We start from the raw sequence: 15954 nt of genomic DNA, 5'->3' as shown, positions 1-15954 counted from the left end.
AAAAAAAAGGAGGCCCCCCCTTTGTTGAATTATGAAAACGAACGTGGACTATCGAGCTTTGGAGTCCAACTTTTCGGCGTTTCCGTAGTTATATTATATGGACAGTGCAGCTCGTGATCTCAGTAAACTCAATGTAGGTTTTAAAATATCGAGACATTTAATTCTCAACAGAATTCGGTAAAGTAAAATTTAGTAAAAAAAGGTGAGCAACATAGGAGTAGTCCCATTCCGTTTCAGTCAATGCAGTTTCAGAAGCATTTGACGAAATTTTGGTAACTTTTTCCTTGCGGTTTTTTTTTAACTTTTATTCTAGAGCCCTATTTGAAAAAGTAATTTGATATTAAAGTATCATCTGTGGCCCCTCGGGTCAGGGGGGCCATTGCGACCGTTTTGGCTGTATTGGCGTAGCTACGTCACTGCGGAAAAGACCCAATTCTGACATAGATAATGTTACTACTTTTTACGAATATTATGTATTCCTAATATTTATTAGATAAACTACATTTAAATCGTTATTTAATCGTTCCATTCGGTAAGATTTGTTCGACCTCATTAAAAATCATCCCCACTTTTCGGAAAATTTCCTCGTAGCTAGACAGAAATGTACGCCTAAATTTCGTGAATAATTTTGAAAATCCGTTTCTGAGTTTACCGCGATACAAAGACGCAACGAGACTTTGTTTTATAACATATATTTAGGAATTCGTTTATCCATACAACTAGCTAGAACAAATAAAACAAAAGCGCGCGAAACTGAATTTAAACGTCATTTTATTTTTTGGCGTGGACAGTAAGGTCGATATTGGTTCGACTTGTAATTTATTAAAACGGTTCGTTGTTTTATTTTGGATTTGTAAGCTTGGATTTGTACTTCAGCTATTTCCATAGTATTCCATAATGTCGTATGGCATCCTACTCTGGGGTAATGCAGCTGACATTAATACTATTTTTGTACTGCAGAATTCGTGCAATTTATAACCTGGGCCCAAAAGATTCGGTAAGAGGTAAATTTAAAGAAATTAAAATAATGACTGTCGCTTCTCAATTTGTTTTGATAATGTTATATGTATGCACGCAAAAACATAAATGATTTTCACATAAATTGTGACGTACATTCTATTAACACTAGGAACACGAATAAACTTGTTAACCCAGTACCCGATTACACAGGGTTAGTAACTCTTTTTTGGGGCAATGTATACGTTTTTACAACAGGATCCCAGAAAACGTTCAAAATTATTCAATTATAAAATTCAAAAGAATCGTTAAAGAGCGATTGTGTGCTAAAGGATATTACAACACTAATGACTTTTTAGTTGACTGCACACCTTGGTAATGAAATGATCGCCTCCAGGCTGTTTCAAATAACTAAAATATAATCATCATTGTACATGAAAAATGGTTAAAAAAAAAGATATATACATAGACCCCGCTGAGTTTCTTTCGCCGGTTCTTCTCAGGTCCGAGGTGCTAAATTCCGAACCGGTGGTAGATTTTTGACAATCAATAAGCAAGTGTAAACACTTCTATATTGAACAAAGATTTTTAACTTTGACTTTTGACTTAACTGAGTAAGTACTTTACTTCAATATGTATGGCTTGGTGATATTTTTGGTTTTTTAGTAAATTGTTTTAAGTGTTTTAAATTCTTGATTTCTTTTTTTAATCTATTTGACTTCTATAAGCAATATATAGTGACGTGAAGATAGTCGATGAATGAATGAATGAATTGGAACGAACGCTGACATCTATATTTATATAAACCTTAATAGTGGAGCAGCTTGCTGGAATAATCTAATCATTACATCTTCGTCATTGTAGAGTTCAATGCAAACTTTGCAACATCAAAATTGCAGTCCAAAAATTCCAATCGTGATGTTACCTCGCAAAAAAAAATGCAAGAACATTAATAACATAATTATTGTTAATAATGTAATACAAAAATATAATATGACAACGACACGGAAAGTACGTCTGTGTATATTAAAAAAAAACGACTTAACACCTTAACCTTGGAAGGTTTAGCGGCTGTTCTTTAATTCTTATTAAAACAATCTATATCCATAATTTCAGATCTACGATAGACCCGATCGAAACCTATCCACAATGATAGATCGTTAAAAAATAATTATTTTGGAATCGATAATATCTATCCGCAAAATTCGTATAATCGAGATATATCGATATTAAATCCATGATATTCAATGACATGACAGTTCAACGGGCGGCCATGTTTGACGTTTACGAGTGCATTCAAAATGTGTGTTCCTAATAATATTTTCGTAGGTAGTTAGTATATTTAATTATTTATATTTGTTTATTTATTTGACCCGAGAGAAGCTGGGTTTTTATCTAGTATAACAATAAATAACGGCAACGTGTAGAGGCAGATTATTGTCGTACTTCTTACACAGATAAATTACCAATGAAAAAAATTTTTTTTTTCCATCAAGTACCTTATGCCGCGGACTTATCAGCCGGCCTTTGCACACTTACTAAATACCGTTTAAGGGCTCCTTTGCGACAACAACGAAAATTATTTAATTATGATGGTGTATGTTAGTGGTGGAGGTAGATCTGGTTGTAAACTCGGGCGAGCAACACTGAATTATCAGCATTGCTTGCTCCCCAGAGGGCGAGGAGGCCTTAGCCCAGCAGTGGAAAAATTACAGGATGTTAATGTTGTTATCATTCGTGAACGAAAACATCGTGAGGCATCCTCCATGTGTCAAGATTGATTCTGATCCCCTATCCACCAACCTGTATATCTAACCAGCATATATAAACAGCGTAGTAAACTCTCCTTACTGAATTTATTACAGGTTTTATGTTAAATCGAATCTCACGTAGGTTTTTATTTTCATTTTAAATGACGATATTATAAATTTCGATCACTTACCTAGTCTATACGATGCAAGTTACGCCCTCGGTATGGCAATTTTGCATAGATTTTCGTATATCGAGACAGCAGACGAACATTGTCGTGTATACAGGCTGATTCAAAATTTAGTGTACATTTTTTTATCAAATTACGAAGTGATTTTTTTCTACTTGATTTAATGTATATTATCAACTAGCTGTGCCCGCGAAAAAGCGTGACTTTATTATTATTTCACATATAATTCTAAAATAAAAGTACTCCTTATTACATCAGCTATCTGCCAGTGAAAGTCCCGTTAAAATCGGTTCAGCAGTTCCAGAGATTAGCCGGAACAAACAGACAGGCAAAAATTGTAAAAAATATTATTTAGGTATATGTACCGTGTATACATACATACATATGCATTTAGTAAAACGCGGTTATTTTAATATTACAAACAGACACACCAATTTTATTATATGTATAGATATACACTACAACACTATCGTTTTTTTTATAAATAATGAATTAGTGCTGTTTTGTTTTAAAAATTTAAATACTTTTCTTTAAAATTCACAGCCAGTACAATACATAGACGGAACACCTAAGTAATTGTGGCGTCCGTAGACGTTTAGTCTCAGAAGTTGTTAATATAAAAATATACAGTTTTCATGCTTTTTAAATAGTTATTTTAATAGATTAAACTAACAAAGCATTTTTGAAAACACACTCAAGCGTCAGACTTCATCTAATCTCGAATCAAAATCAAAATATACTTTATTCAAGTAGGCTTTTGAAACACTTTTGAATCGTCATTTAACAAACTATTTAAAGTAAAGCTACCACCGGTTCGGAATGTAGATTCTACCGAGAAGAACCGGCAAGAAACTCTTTTTCAACATCTAATGAAATATTAGCACGTCAGTACGAAACCACGTATATTTGTTTAGTAGTTTTTCAGTAAGGTAATACTGATTTATTAATATAGCTGTCATAGAAACTGTTGTGGTACGGAACACGTAGTATATCAGTTCGACTCGCTCTTGACTGTTTCGTTTAGAACACCCTGGTTACGTGAGCTAACGAGTCGTACTTGGTACGGGCGCGTGCATCGTAAAAAATAAAATCATAACCTTTGAATTTCCCAATGATCTGACATTTGTGAATGGTTTTATACATATAACATGAAATTAAAGCTTTTACATAAATATTTAACTTAATATTTAAAAAATATATATGTTAACCTGCCCTTGATCACAGCGGCTTTTCTCTTGGGAGCTATCAAGTGTGTGCAAGTGTGTGCACAAACACAATTAAACTCTCTATTTTGTATATAATTACTCATAATTTGACGGCACGGAAAATCACCAAACATAGGAATGTGATTTTCGAGGCACGAAAACATAGTCTAAACAATTTCAACTTCGAGATTGCTAATGAAAAACCTACCTTTTTATAGGACCATGGGATTGACCCAGACCAAGGCTTTACAAGATGAGTAATAATCTAGTACAAAATAAAAATTATGTATTTACTTTAATAATATAAAGCCTATAATGTCCTCCGCTGAGTAATGCATGTCCGTTTGAGGAGAAGGCTTGGAGTTTATTCCTCACCAATCCACTGCGGCACATTTCGCGAAACGAAGATGTCCGAAAACCAATATCAGCGCGATTTCTAAGGCATTTTCTGTCTCGCACAACTGTTCAGTGGAACCAGCTTACGACTCGAGACGTAGCCGAACCCATACGACTTGGGAAGCTTCAAGAAAATAACGTACACATTTCTTAAAGGCCGGCAACGCACTTACAAGCACACCGGTGCCAGTATGTAGTCACTTTCCGTCAGATGAGCCTCCTGCCCGTTTGACAACTATAGCATAAAAAACATACAAAAGGGATTTTCGTTACGAAGATTTCTTTCCCTGTCAAACACGACGTGACTTATATAAAAAACAAAAATTATCCGCGTGAAAACTGTGGTGCTGTTTTTGAACCCCGGATTCTTCGGTTAAGTTAAGTGTTTTAACCACTGGACCATTCCGCAGATGAAAACTTCTTATAGTAAAATATTATGAATGTCATACAGAGAATATCGGTTTGTGATTAAAATTATTCTTCAAAATAAGTATAGTTTCGCGTAAAAATTTTAAAACGTTTCATGTAAAAACTCTCGCAGCCGGTAGGATTCGAACCTACGCTCCCAGAGGGAATCTGATTTCGAGTCAGACGCCTTAACCACTCGGCCACGACTGCCATGAGTTGAACACATCAAACTCTCCATTAAGTTCAGTATAAATTCTAAACATTATAAATAAAATAGCTTTAAAATAGAATTATATATTTTATTCGAAATAAAACACGCTCAAGTTAGAGCTTTCAGAGCTTAAAATTTTCATTTAAAATAATAGCATTAATTAATATTTTTGAGGACACAAGTATCTATACATCATAAAACCCTCGTCTAATCACAAAGGGCCTGAATTGCATGCATTTTTTCCTTCCTAATGCATTTATTGGCCTGTACAGACAACTAAGGGGTCTTCCCCTTAGGTGTCTGTACAGGCCTATATATAATCAGGCAAAGGCAAAACACATTAGTACAATTTTCTGTGGTTTGATGTGTGTTGTGTTTTATTTTTTTTTAGCTATCATTAATCTTGTAAAAATGTAAATAAGGGTAGAAATAAAAATATTCGAAGCAAACAAATTTATATATTTATAAATAATAATTATATATTTATGCCACTTAGTAAACACAATACCTACCTTCAAGTTTTTTATAAAATTGTCATGTAACTCTCACAATTTTAGTTTATTACATAATATAGTTTGAAAACCGACTGTTTAGAAATATGCAAGTGGAAAGTAATAAAAAAAGATATATATCTGTAGTCTGGTGAGATAAAAGATGTAAAATTACAGATGTTGAAGTTACAACAAGAAACATTTAAAAAAATATATATAAATTAAAAGTAATAAAACCTCCTTTCATAATTTATAAGAAAATGAATTTACCTTTTCGTTCTACCTAAACACCGAGCGTGTCTTTTTTATACCCCAGCTTTAAATCAAAAAATCAAAATCAAAATATACTTTATTCAAGTAGGCTTTTACAAGCACTTTTGAATCGTCATTTAACAAAATATTTAAAGTAAAGCTACCACCGGTTTGGAATGTAGATTCTACCGAGAAGAACCGCCAAGAAACTTAGTATTTACTCTTTTTCAATATCTAAAAATACAGTAATGTTAGTTAAATACAATTATATATGTATGTTATGTCTCCTGTCTGGAAATCAGCGAGCATTAACTCCACGCTTTTTTATCATCTATATAATCTTGTATCGAATAATATGCCTTCTTTACCAAAGTATTTTTTACAATTGACTTGAATGTATGAAACGGCAAAAATAAATTATTTTAAAATTACAGCTTGAGCAACAAAATTACTTATCGACGGTAGATAACACCTTTTTTTTCTTGCTGGAAAAACGCGTTACGCGTTTCCCCCACCTGGAAGTGGGACTCGTCGGTGTTCTGGACGCCGAGTGCGCCCCGGTACACCGGAATACCCAATGAAAAACCAGCAGTACCCACTCTGTCTTATTGGCGGGCGCCACGGGATCGCTTTCGCATGCTCCATTGACCTTAGAAGACACAGACTAAAGTAGTTTCCCTTGACCGGAAGGCTTCTAGTAACTGTGCTAATTTCAGTAAATACTAATCATCAAATCAAGTTTATTCAAGTAAACTTCACAACGAAGCGTTTTTGAATCGTCAATTTTAAACACTACCACCGTTTCGGAAAGCAGCCTCCAGCGATAAGAAACGGCAAGAAACTCGCATAGTTCCTCTTTTCAAATAAACATACTTACAATCTTTTTTACAATAATTAGTGTCTTGTGATGGAAACCAAGCCTAAGTCCAGGCGTTTTTTTTCTAAAAAGTACTCTTTTAATGAATAATAAGACTTATTTATTAATTTAGTCTTAATAAACTTTTTAAATTTCGTAAATGGTAAATTGGTTACATTTCCCGGTATCTTATTATATATGCGTATACCATTGCCCAAAAACGTTCTCTGTACCGTATGCAAACGGAAAGTAGGGGTTACAAGTTTATTCCTATTTCTTGTATTAATTGTATGTATATCAGCTTTTATGGAATACTTTTGTATATTCATAATTAGAAAGTCCCCTACTCATTCAAAGCATACCTTCTGAAATAACCTCATTTATTACATAAATATATGTAATTAAACTATTTAAACACAAAACAACTTAAAAAGTTTTTTGTTTTTTAAATAAAATTTAATTCAGACTATAACGCATAACACTCTCCGTCTATGACAGTAGTTCGGCAAAGGAAAACTTATTACGTGCGATCACGCGAAGTCAAACACGCACGATTAACAAATAATCCCCATAACATTACGAGTACAATAAGTATTTTTAACGATAATGTATTATTTACTAGTTCCCGTCCATGTAGCTGTTGCTGTAGACGCTGGGGGAGGCCTACGCCAAAGAGACGACTTTCACAAAAGATTAGTAATGTTGCATGTTTTAGGAATAAACATATTTTAAATAATTAAAATGGAAATAATATATACTGGATATAATATAATTGGAATCTTGTGAACATGTTTTGTGATACAATAAAGGCTATTTTAATTTTATTTTGTTTTATACTCGTCCGTATGTGTGGGGAGGGGCAGGTGTACCCTGCAGAGTTTATGTCGCTTGCCTGTACCTCTGCCAATCCCGAGGTCTTGGGTTTAAGCCTAGAGTTAGGCTATTACCAAAAGCATTAGGTTTTTCTGACGAAATCCTCAGTGTATCTGTTCAGTTACAAAGGGATGTACTCCAAGTTGGATTATAATATACGTGCATTAGTATTAGTGGGCGACGTTACAGTGTGTTAGTGTGCGTGGGAGGTTAGAGTAAAGGATTTTATTTGTTACGTTTATATTTTAATACACTGATAGCTTAAAGTCGAAGGATCCTTTGTTAGAGAGAATCTATAACAGCCCGGAGTCTGAAGTGGATTTATGTTTACGTTCACAAATGTGGATTACATTTTTTTTGTATATAGCAAAGATTGGACTGGGTAATGACCAACTGATGGTAAGTGGTAACCATCCCCCTTAGACATTGGAGCCCTAAGATTACTTACGTCTAGACTATAACTAGGGCGTTCACTTTCATTCAAATAGTACCACAGATATGTATATTTATAATTAGTTACTTTATCAATTATTTTTTCGCTACCTATGACGTGACGTACGTAGCTACTGGCGACCACAGAATACCAGCGTTGAAGCTCATTTAACAATGGTTTCAACACAAGCTGAGTGGTTTACTAATTTGGGCATCACATTCTTTCCTGTTGCTTGTCATTTTGTATATTTTTTATTTTATTTTATGATTTGTACAATGTGTATGTCCAAATAAAGAGTTTTTGATTTGATTTGATTTGATTACTTCATCCTTCAAACCGGATTTCAACGATTCTAAGTATTACTGCTTGGCGGTAGAATATATATAAGGATGATACCAAACTAGCTTGCAGTAGACTTACCGTCACGTGAACCGACTTGCAATTGTGGGTCTCTTTTATGGGACAAAAGAGACACCAGGATCCCAGAAAACGTTAAAAAATATTCAATTGTAAATTATAAAAGAATCGTTAAAGAGTATTTGTGTGCTAAAGGATATAACAAACCTAACGACTTTTTAGTTGATGAACACTTTGGGAATGAAATGATCACCTCCGAGTATTTCAAATAACGAAAGTATATATTTTTTTTATAAAATCTTTAATAGCAAAATATGAGATTTAAAAAATAATCCGCTGAGTTTCTTTCCCCGGTTCTTCTCAGGTCCAAGGTGTTTGTTTCCAAACCGGTGGTAGATTTGACCATCAATAAGAAACTGTAACACTTCCATATTGGAGAATGATTTTTGATTTTGACTTTGTCTCGCAGATTCGTGTCAGTCGCTTTAACAACGTGAGACATTATTATACCTATAGAAGTGATCTTCAACCGCAACGGAATCAAAAATCATTTTCATCCGTTTTCCTTGTTTTATCTTATGTTATAGAGGAATCGAGGGGCAAACGAGCAGGAGGCTCACCTGATGGAATGTGCTTACCACCGCCCATGGACATCTTCAACACCGGGGGGTTTGCGGGTGCGTTGCCGGTATTTAAGGAATGAATATATAAGGAAAAGTTAAGTCTAATAAGTTCATCCAAGCACGTGTGGATGTAGCATCTGGTTAAAGATATTTCAATACAAGTTGATGCGCCCCACTCCTTTTCACAATCTAGATACTGAATTCTATTGGTACACTCAGAGTATCTATGTGAGCACACGCACACTAATTCATATGAGTTGACTAGTTAACTGGAAATAACTGGATAAAGGATGGAAATTCTGAGTTCAAATTACGATGTCATTTATTCAATGCAAAATATTCCGTATAATAAATAAAAAAAAATCTTAAATAAAAGTATTTTCTTTACAATGTACACCACTCGAGGGTTCCGCGTATAATACATTTAATATAATGGCGGCACCACAAGTGAGGTATCATTACATAGTATAAAAACTGTCTGTCCTTATGTATGCTTACCTAGATCTGTAAAACTACGCAACGGCATTTGATTCGGTTTTTTTAATAGATAGAGTGATTCAAGAGGGAGGTTTGTATGTATAATACATGCATTATTTGGTAGGGATTTTAGAGGTTTCTAATGTGTAAGTCGTAAATAAACACATTTTTAACCGACTTCCAAAAAGGGAGGAATTATATTTGAGTAAGTATAATGATCCATTTAGGCTTCCAAGCACGCGTGCTTAATTTCGTAAGAGTATGTTTGTCCACGAATTTATCGAAAACTAAAAGTCGTATCGAGATAATTATTTTTAATTTACGTTCGGTACACTCTAACTCAGGGAACAGTATAAGTTTCATTAAAATCGGTTGAGTACTTTTAAAGATATTGGTAAATTACTCGTAAGAATATATAGGTAAGTATTTGTATTATATTATTCCATAAATTTAATGCAAAAGTCGAAAAGAGTGTTTATTGTATGTTAGAGAGCTAGCCCTAGCCTCCAATAAGGTGCTACGTCATAGGATATCATAATTAATTATATCATTAACACACATTATTATTATTACATACTATAAAACTTTAGTTAATATTATTTTACATGGAATAACATTTAATACTGACATGTAACACTATCTCTTATTTTAAAAGTGATTGAGCTGTCATAAGGAAAACAATCGGATGATTGTGAGGGATTGTAAAAATATAGAGAGAGATTGAAACATCATTGTACAACATAACTTTATTTTGCCAACCCGAACTACTGAAATTACACGTAGAAACTACTAATACTTTACGAACTACTAAACAGATGAATATGAAATTTTGTACTCTTAAGATTCCTGTAATAAAATAATTTGATGCGGATGAAGCGACGGGGCTCGTTCTCCTATTATTATTATTAACGAGCAGTATTTACTTCTATGTTAACTTAATCAACTAAAAACTAAGAAATTAATATAATTTATATAAAAATTAGACCGACTTCAAAATTAGACACAGCTAGTGAACTAAAAAATATTTTTTTTATGGCATTGGTTGGAGTACGAATATATGGGCCACCTGATGGTAAGTGGTCACCACCGCCCATAGACAAAAGCGCTGTAAGAAATATTAACCATTCCTTACATCACCTATGCGCCACCAACCTTGGGAACTAAGATGTTATGTCCCTTGTGCCTGTGATTACACTGGCTCACTCACCCTTCTCACCGGAACACAACAATACAGAGTACTGTTATTTGGCGGTAGAATATGTGATGAGTGGGTGGTACCTATCCAGACGGGCTTGCACAAGCCATCCCACCAAGTGATATATATTGTAATTTCAGTAGTTCAGGATCACAAAATAAAATCACATTTTGCAATAATGCTCTGTATATTTTTTACAATGCCCCGCAATCATCCAATTGTTTTTTTCTAGTGTCAACTCAATTTTTTTTTTAATAAGAAATGTCAGTATTCAATTTTATGCCACATAAAATAATATTCATTAAAGTTTAACAAATTATTGATCAATTAATTACAATAATAATTTTGTATATCATAAAGTAAATTTAATAGTTTCTGTTATATTCATAATATGTAATGATAATGTTATATAATTCATGATATAAAATCAAATGACAAAACACCGTATTGTAGACTAGTTTAGGCTAGGGTTACTCGCTATAAAAATATCTTTTAGGACGAACGGAAAGGCAAACAAAATTCAAAAACGGATTTGTCTAAGATATATCTAATTGAGTACACATGTCGAAAATAGCTGTTTTAAATTTTACAAATATTCTTAATAGTTGCCTAGCTGTTTTCAATTTTGAAGTCGGTTTTTATTTTTTTATTTCTTAATTTTTGGTGGATTAAGTTCAGCCAACGTTTGCAATGCTTATATTGCAAGCGCTGGCTGAACCTAACGAGATAGATCAAAAAAGTCCGTGATGGTTTATCTCTTAGGGATAACCCATAATAAAAAATTTTTATCCTTTACTTTAGACGAGAAATAATAGCTTATTTACGAAGCGACTTTAAGCTTTACTGCATTCATCCTTACTAAATTAAGTACGGCCCTTAATAGCGTGTAATTTAAATGAATATTTTCGAAGATATTACAGATATAAAATGCAGAAACACGGCGGGTTTTGTTGCCTAATGACAAAATTCTGTGAACGTTGTATATAAAGACATTCTGTAGTAAATTTAGTATTAGCATTGCATTGGTGCGAAGCAGGGGCTGGTCGCTAGTTAAAAATATTGGATTAAAACAGGAAAAATATTAGATTAAAAGAGGACAGACAAAATCTGATAACCTCCGTAGTTGAATATACACCGGTTTTTATTCGATTCCTGGGTAGAAAAGTTCATTAGTTTTCTATGTTGTTTTGGGTCTGGGTGTCTGTGCTACCGTCGTCACTTCTGATTTTCCATAACACAAGTGCTTTAGCTACTTACATTGGGATCAGACTAATGTATATGATGTTGTCCAATGTTTATTGATTAATTTATTTAAATTAGAGCAATTTTCCCTTTGAATCAATATCCGTTTCTATTTGGTGGCGTTAATTAAACTAGCGATAAATACGAACCCGTGGTGGACTCGAAAATCTAACGGCAACTCCGTTAGATACTCGAGTTGCGAAAAATAGTGGGGCGAGTCTTATTAATTCACGTATTCTGAACACTGGGTCATCGGCTCCTTTAATCTCATTCATCAATTTAATTTTATGCTGAGGATTTTCGGTTATTATCGTTAGAAATTAGTCTCAGGTCATAATAGAAAATTAAATTATTTCAATTGTTTCATTTAAACTGACCATTCTGTCATTCAATAAGGTTCTACATAAAATGTTTTAAAAGCAAGAATAGAAAAAAATATTAAAGTATTTTTCGACTTTGCGTACACAAAACTCATTAAATTTTTGGTGGTAGGGCTTTGTTCTAGCCCGTCTGTTATATATATTCTACTGCTAAACAGCAGTATTCAGTATTCAGTATGGTTTGGGTGAGTGAGCCAGTGCACACAGGCTCAACATAACATCTCAGTTCCCAAGGTTGGTAACGCATTAGGTAAGGAATGGTTATTATATCTTATAGCGCCAATGTCTATGGGCGGTGGTGACCAATAAACATCAGATCTTCTATTTGCTCGTCAAAACTATATCATAAAAAAAAGATTACATTACAAACAGATCATGATGACTTTGGAACGCATAAAGGACGAAATACAAATGTTCCTTTTAATAAAATGAACATTACGCTTAATTAGTTCTTGGTACAAAAACTGTATCCATTCTTTAAATTACTAATATTTTGAGCTGTTTCTCGCTCAGCACACTTAACTGTCGATAACTGTTAATTTTTTCAATTCAGGATTGAATTTGAAGGTCTGGAGCCACAAAGGAGTCGTGGCCCCTTATAATTATTGTACAAATTAAGTTGAACAATTTCATTACTATCAGTAAAATTTGTCAATATAATTTATTTATTTTTATCATCAGTGTCTTTTAAAACAGATATCTAAACATATATGTATTATATTTAAATTCTCAACTCCTCGAAACCTCTATTGTAGGGGCCCCAGGGCAGTTGTCCTCACCTGAATCCAGCTCTGGCGCCTTTTGTAGCAATTTTTGGAAGCCTCATTCCATAAATTTCGGTACCCACTTCTCCGTACCTCCTTACACTCCATAACAGTTAACAATCGGGAACTATCCACAACTCATATCATATGTATGAAGTTCCGTTTCTTCAGTAAAAAACTGGAAAATAGTTAGACCATTTCACCGATAGTTAGACGTCAATCTTTACCGATAACTCCGAGGTCAAACCCGAGACACAACTGAATTTTCATGTTAATTTGTGTTTATATTTCGTCATCACTAAACATCGTGAGGAAACCCGAACGTCGTAGATAAGAATCTGCTAAGTGTATCCATGCCGCATTTGAGCAGCGTGGTATAATAAACTCCAAACTTCTCCTTAAGTGGAGGACTCAGCCCTGTAGGATATTTATAAGCAGTTTTTTGAAGTGATAACTTCTTATGGGAGGGTAAAGAGCTTCGTTACGTAACGCGTTACGGCACCAGTCTAACTAACTTTCCTTTCTCTTACGCATACAGCAGCGGTGGGCAGGCTTCTCCTCTCTCACTCTATCCCGCAGCGATAGACATATTTCGGACAGTAAGTTATAACTTCTGTCGGGCGTCCCGAGATATTACAAGATTTTTTTTACGAGACAATATGAATGATCTCATAAATAGTCCAGTTATGAGAACAGGAAATTTGTTCAAATATAGGTATCGAAAATGAGTTTTCGAGCGAAGGAGCGTTAGCAAAAGAAGTTTCGAACAAGTGGGTATGTATGATTAATTTCAATTTTATGATTGATGGTTTTTTTTTATACTATTCACATGAATCTAATCACTAAAATAATATTAAATCTCGTAAAGAATACAATAACAAATAACGAGCAAAAATCAACAGGAAACTCGCACTGTGCCGACGCTACAGAGACGTTAGCGGGCGGACAGTGCGTGCAATAAAAACTCAGTTTCAGAAGGTCCCATTCCATTCCGGTCACACGCTTCGTATACACAAAGATAAATATTTCGAATGGGGATCTATTAGGGTTTAATATTAACAATAAAACAACTTATTTAATATATGATAACTATTTTAGTAAGTGTATATAAACGTACATTAATGAAAAAAATAATTCATTTACCTAACTCACGAAAAAAATTAAGGAAACATAAAAATAATATACCTTAAAAACATACAACCTCACGCTACACGTACTTTAATTTAAATTAAAAACCGATTTAAAATATTTTTTTTTTTTTTATCTTTAAAAAAATTCCCTTTACAACTCGCATCGTGGAAATCTATATTTTTTAAGTTTACACTAAATCTTAATCTAATCTTGAACTCTGCGTAATTTACATTTTTGGGTCCTTTTAGGTTCGACTTTCGCTAAGAAATATTTAATGATCAATTTATTGAAAAAAAAAAAAAAAAAATAAGAATGTCCAATTTAATTTTATTTACACATCGAAGAACGAAAGAGTATGTACGTTCAGTCGAGATTCTAAATTTGAAAAGTTTTTTTTTTTTAATTTATATTCACCAAAAGGAGCCAAGTATTCGCAGAGCTTTGGACAGGGCGACGCCCCCTTAGAGCCTACCTCGCCGAATCTCGCTAAGAAATAATTCTAATTTATACAATTTTCCATACACCCCGAAAAAAAAAACCTATTCTATAAAGATACCAGATAGAAAAAAAAAAAATATCTATTACGTCTATCTCAATGTATAAAATTTCACTGCATAAAAATTTTCGAATCTGACATTTCGCGGTGCCCAAGAATTACGTGAAAAATATCTTCCGATAATACCCTCACATATTGCTGTCTCTCTCTAGCGCGCGGACCTAAACCTCGTACGAAATACACATTCCTTAAACATTAAAAGTAATTTTTGGGCACGGATACCTTACTAACGTTTCTAAGATTTTTTACCGCGTGATATATATATTAAAAAATCATTATTTAACATGAATAAATGCGTTTTCGGATAAACGAGGAATTATATTCAATTGTAATCATCGAAATAATTCTGTCGTTTATTCGAAATTTGAATCTTGAGTGCGACCAAATTGAGAGTTACTCATTATTATTTTTTTAATTTTAGAAATATAATAAATAATTTATAGTAACGTACCGTGTAAAAGTTACCATAAAAAATAAATAATAAATGAAAATTTTACATTGTTGGTTTTTTTTTTTAATGAGTAAATACACACTGGCCCCACACTCGACGCACCGATATCCTACGAAAAATAAAAATCACTGAACTTAAAATAAAGATACAAATCTAGGAACATTAGAGCTTAAATCAAAATGTACGCTAAATAATTTATTTTTAAAAAACAAATGGAAGTTTTATTTTTTTAATTACTGCTAAAATATCATAATACATTTAATAAAGGAGTGCACGAAACGACGAGACAAATACGAGCCATCCGTAAATTACGTCACCACTCTACACGACCCCCCCCACCTCTCGTGACGTCACAATTTCAAGACTACATGTAGTGGACCCACTTGGTGAGGAAGGTCATTTACCCAGCAGTCTTTATCGTGTCATTGAAAAATTGCTCTTTAACTGACGTCATAATGACGTCACCACCTCCTTTACTCACTTGGTACATACCCTTGTAGCGTGACATAATCTACAGTTGGCATAATCAATTCCAGATTCAAATACTTTGTTGTCAATATATATATAAAAAAAAAAAAACTAAACATCCGATCGCGCACTCTTTTGTGTCCATAAACTCTTTACAAAGCAGCGAACCTTCGTACAAAAAAATCGGACCGAAAAATAAACCGAGTCGTACAAATTCATTTCATTCTTAATAACTTTCTGTATCTGGTCCATCATGGCTTAGACGAGTCACGAGATCAACGTATGACGA

General features: G+C 33.6%; 1 non-coding gene across 1 annotated transcript; it reads right to left on the bottom strand.

Annotated features, from left to right (window-relative positions):
- Nucleotides 1–5033: 5033 nt before the first annotated feature.
- On the bottom strand, nt 5034–5115 carry Trnas-cga. Its single transcript has one exon. It is a non-coding gene; the product is annotated as a tRNA-Ser (tRNA).
- Nucleotides 5116–15954: the final 10839 nt, after the last annotated feature.

Source organism: Vanessa atalanta, chromosome 28 (assembly GCF_905147765.1).
Source record: "Vanessa atalanta chromosome 28, ilVanAtal1.2, whole genome shotgun sequence".
In the NCBI taxonomy this organism is placed as follows: domain Eukaryota; kingdom Metazoa; phylum Arthropoda; class Insecta; order Lepidoptera; family Nymphalidae; genus Vanessa; species Vanessa atalanta.
Note: the sequence above shows the minus strand (reverse complement) of the source record. Positions and strands in the feature narration are given on the sequence as shown.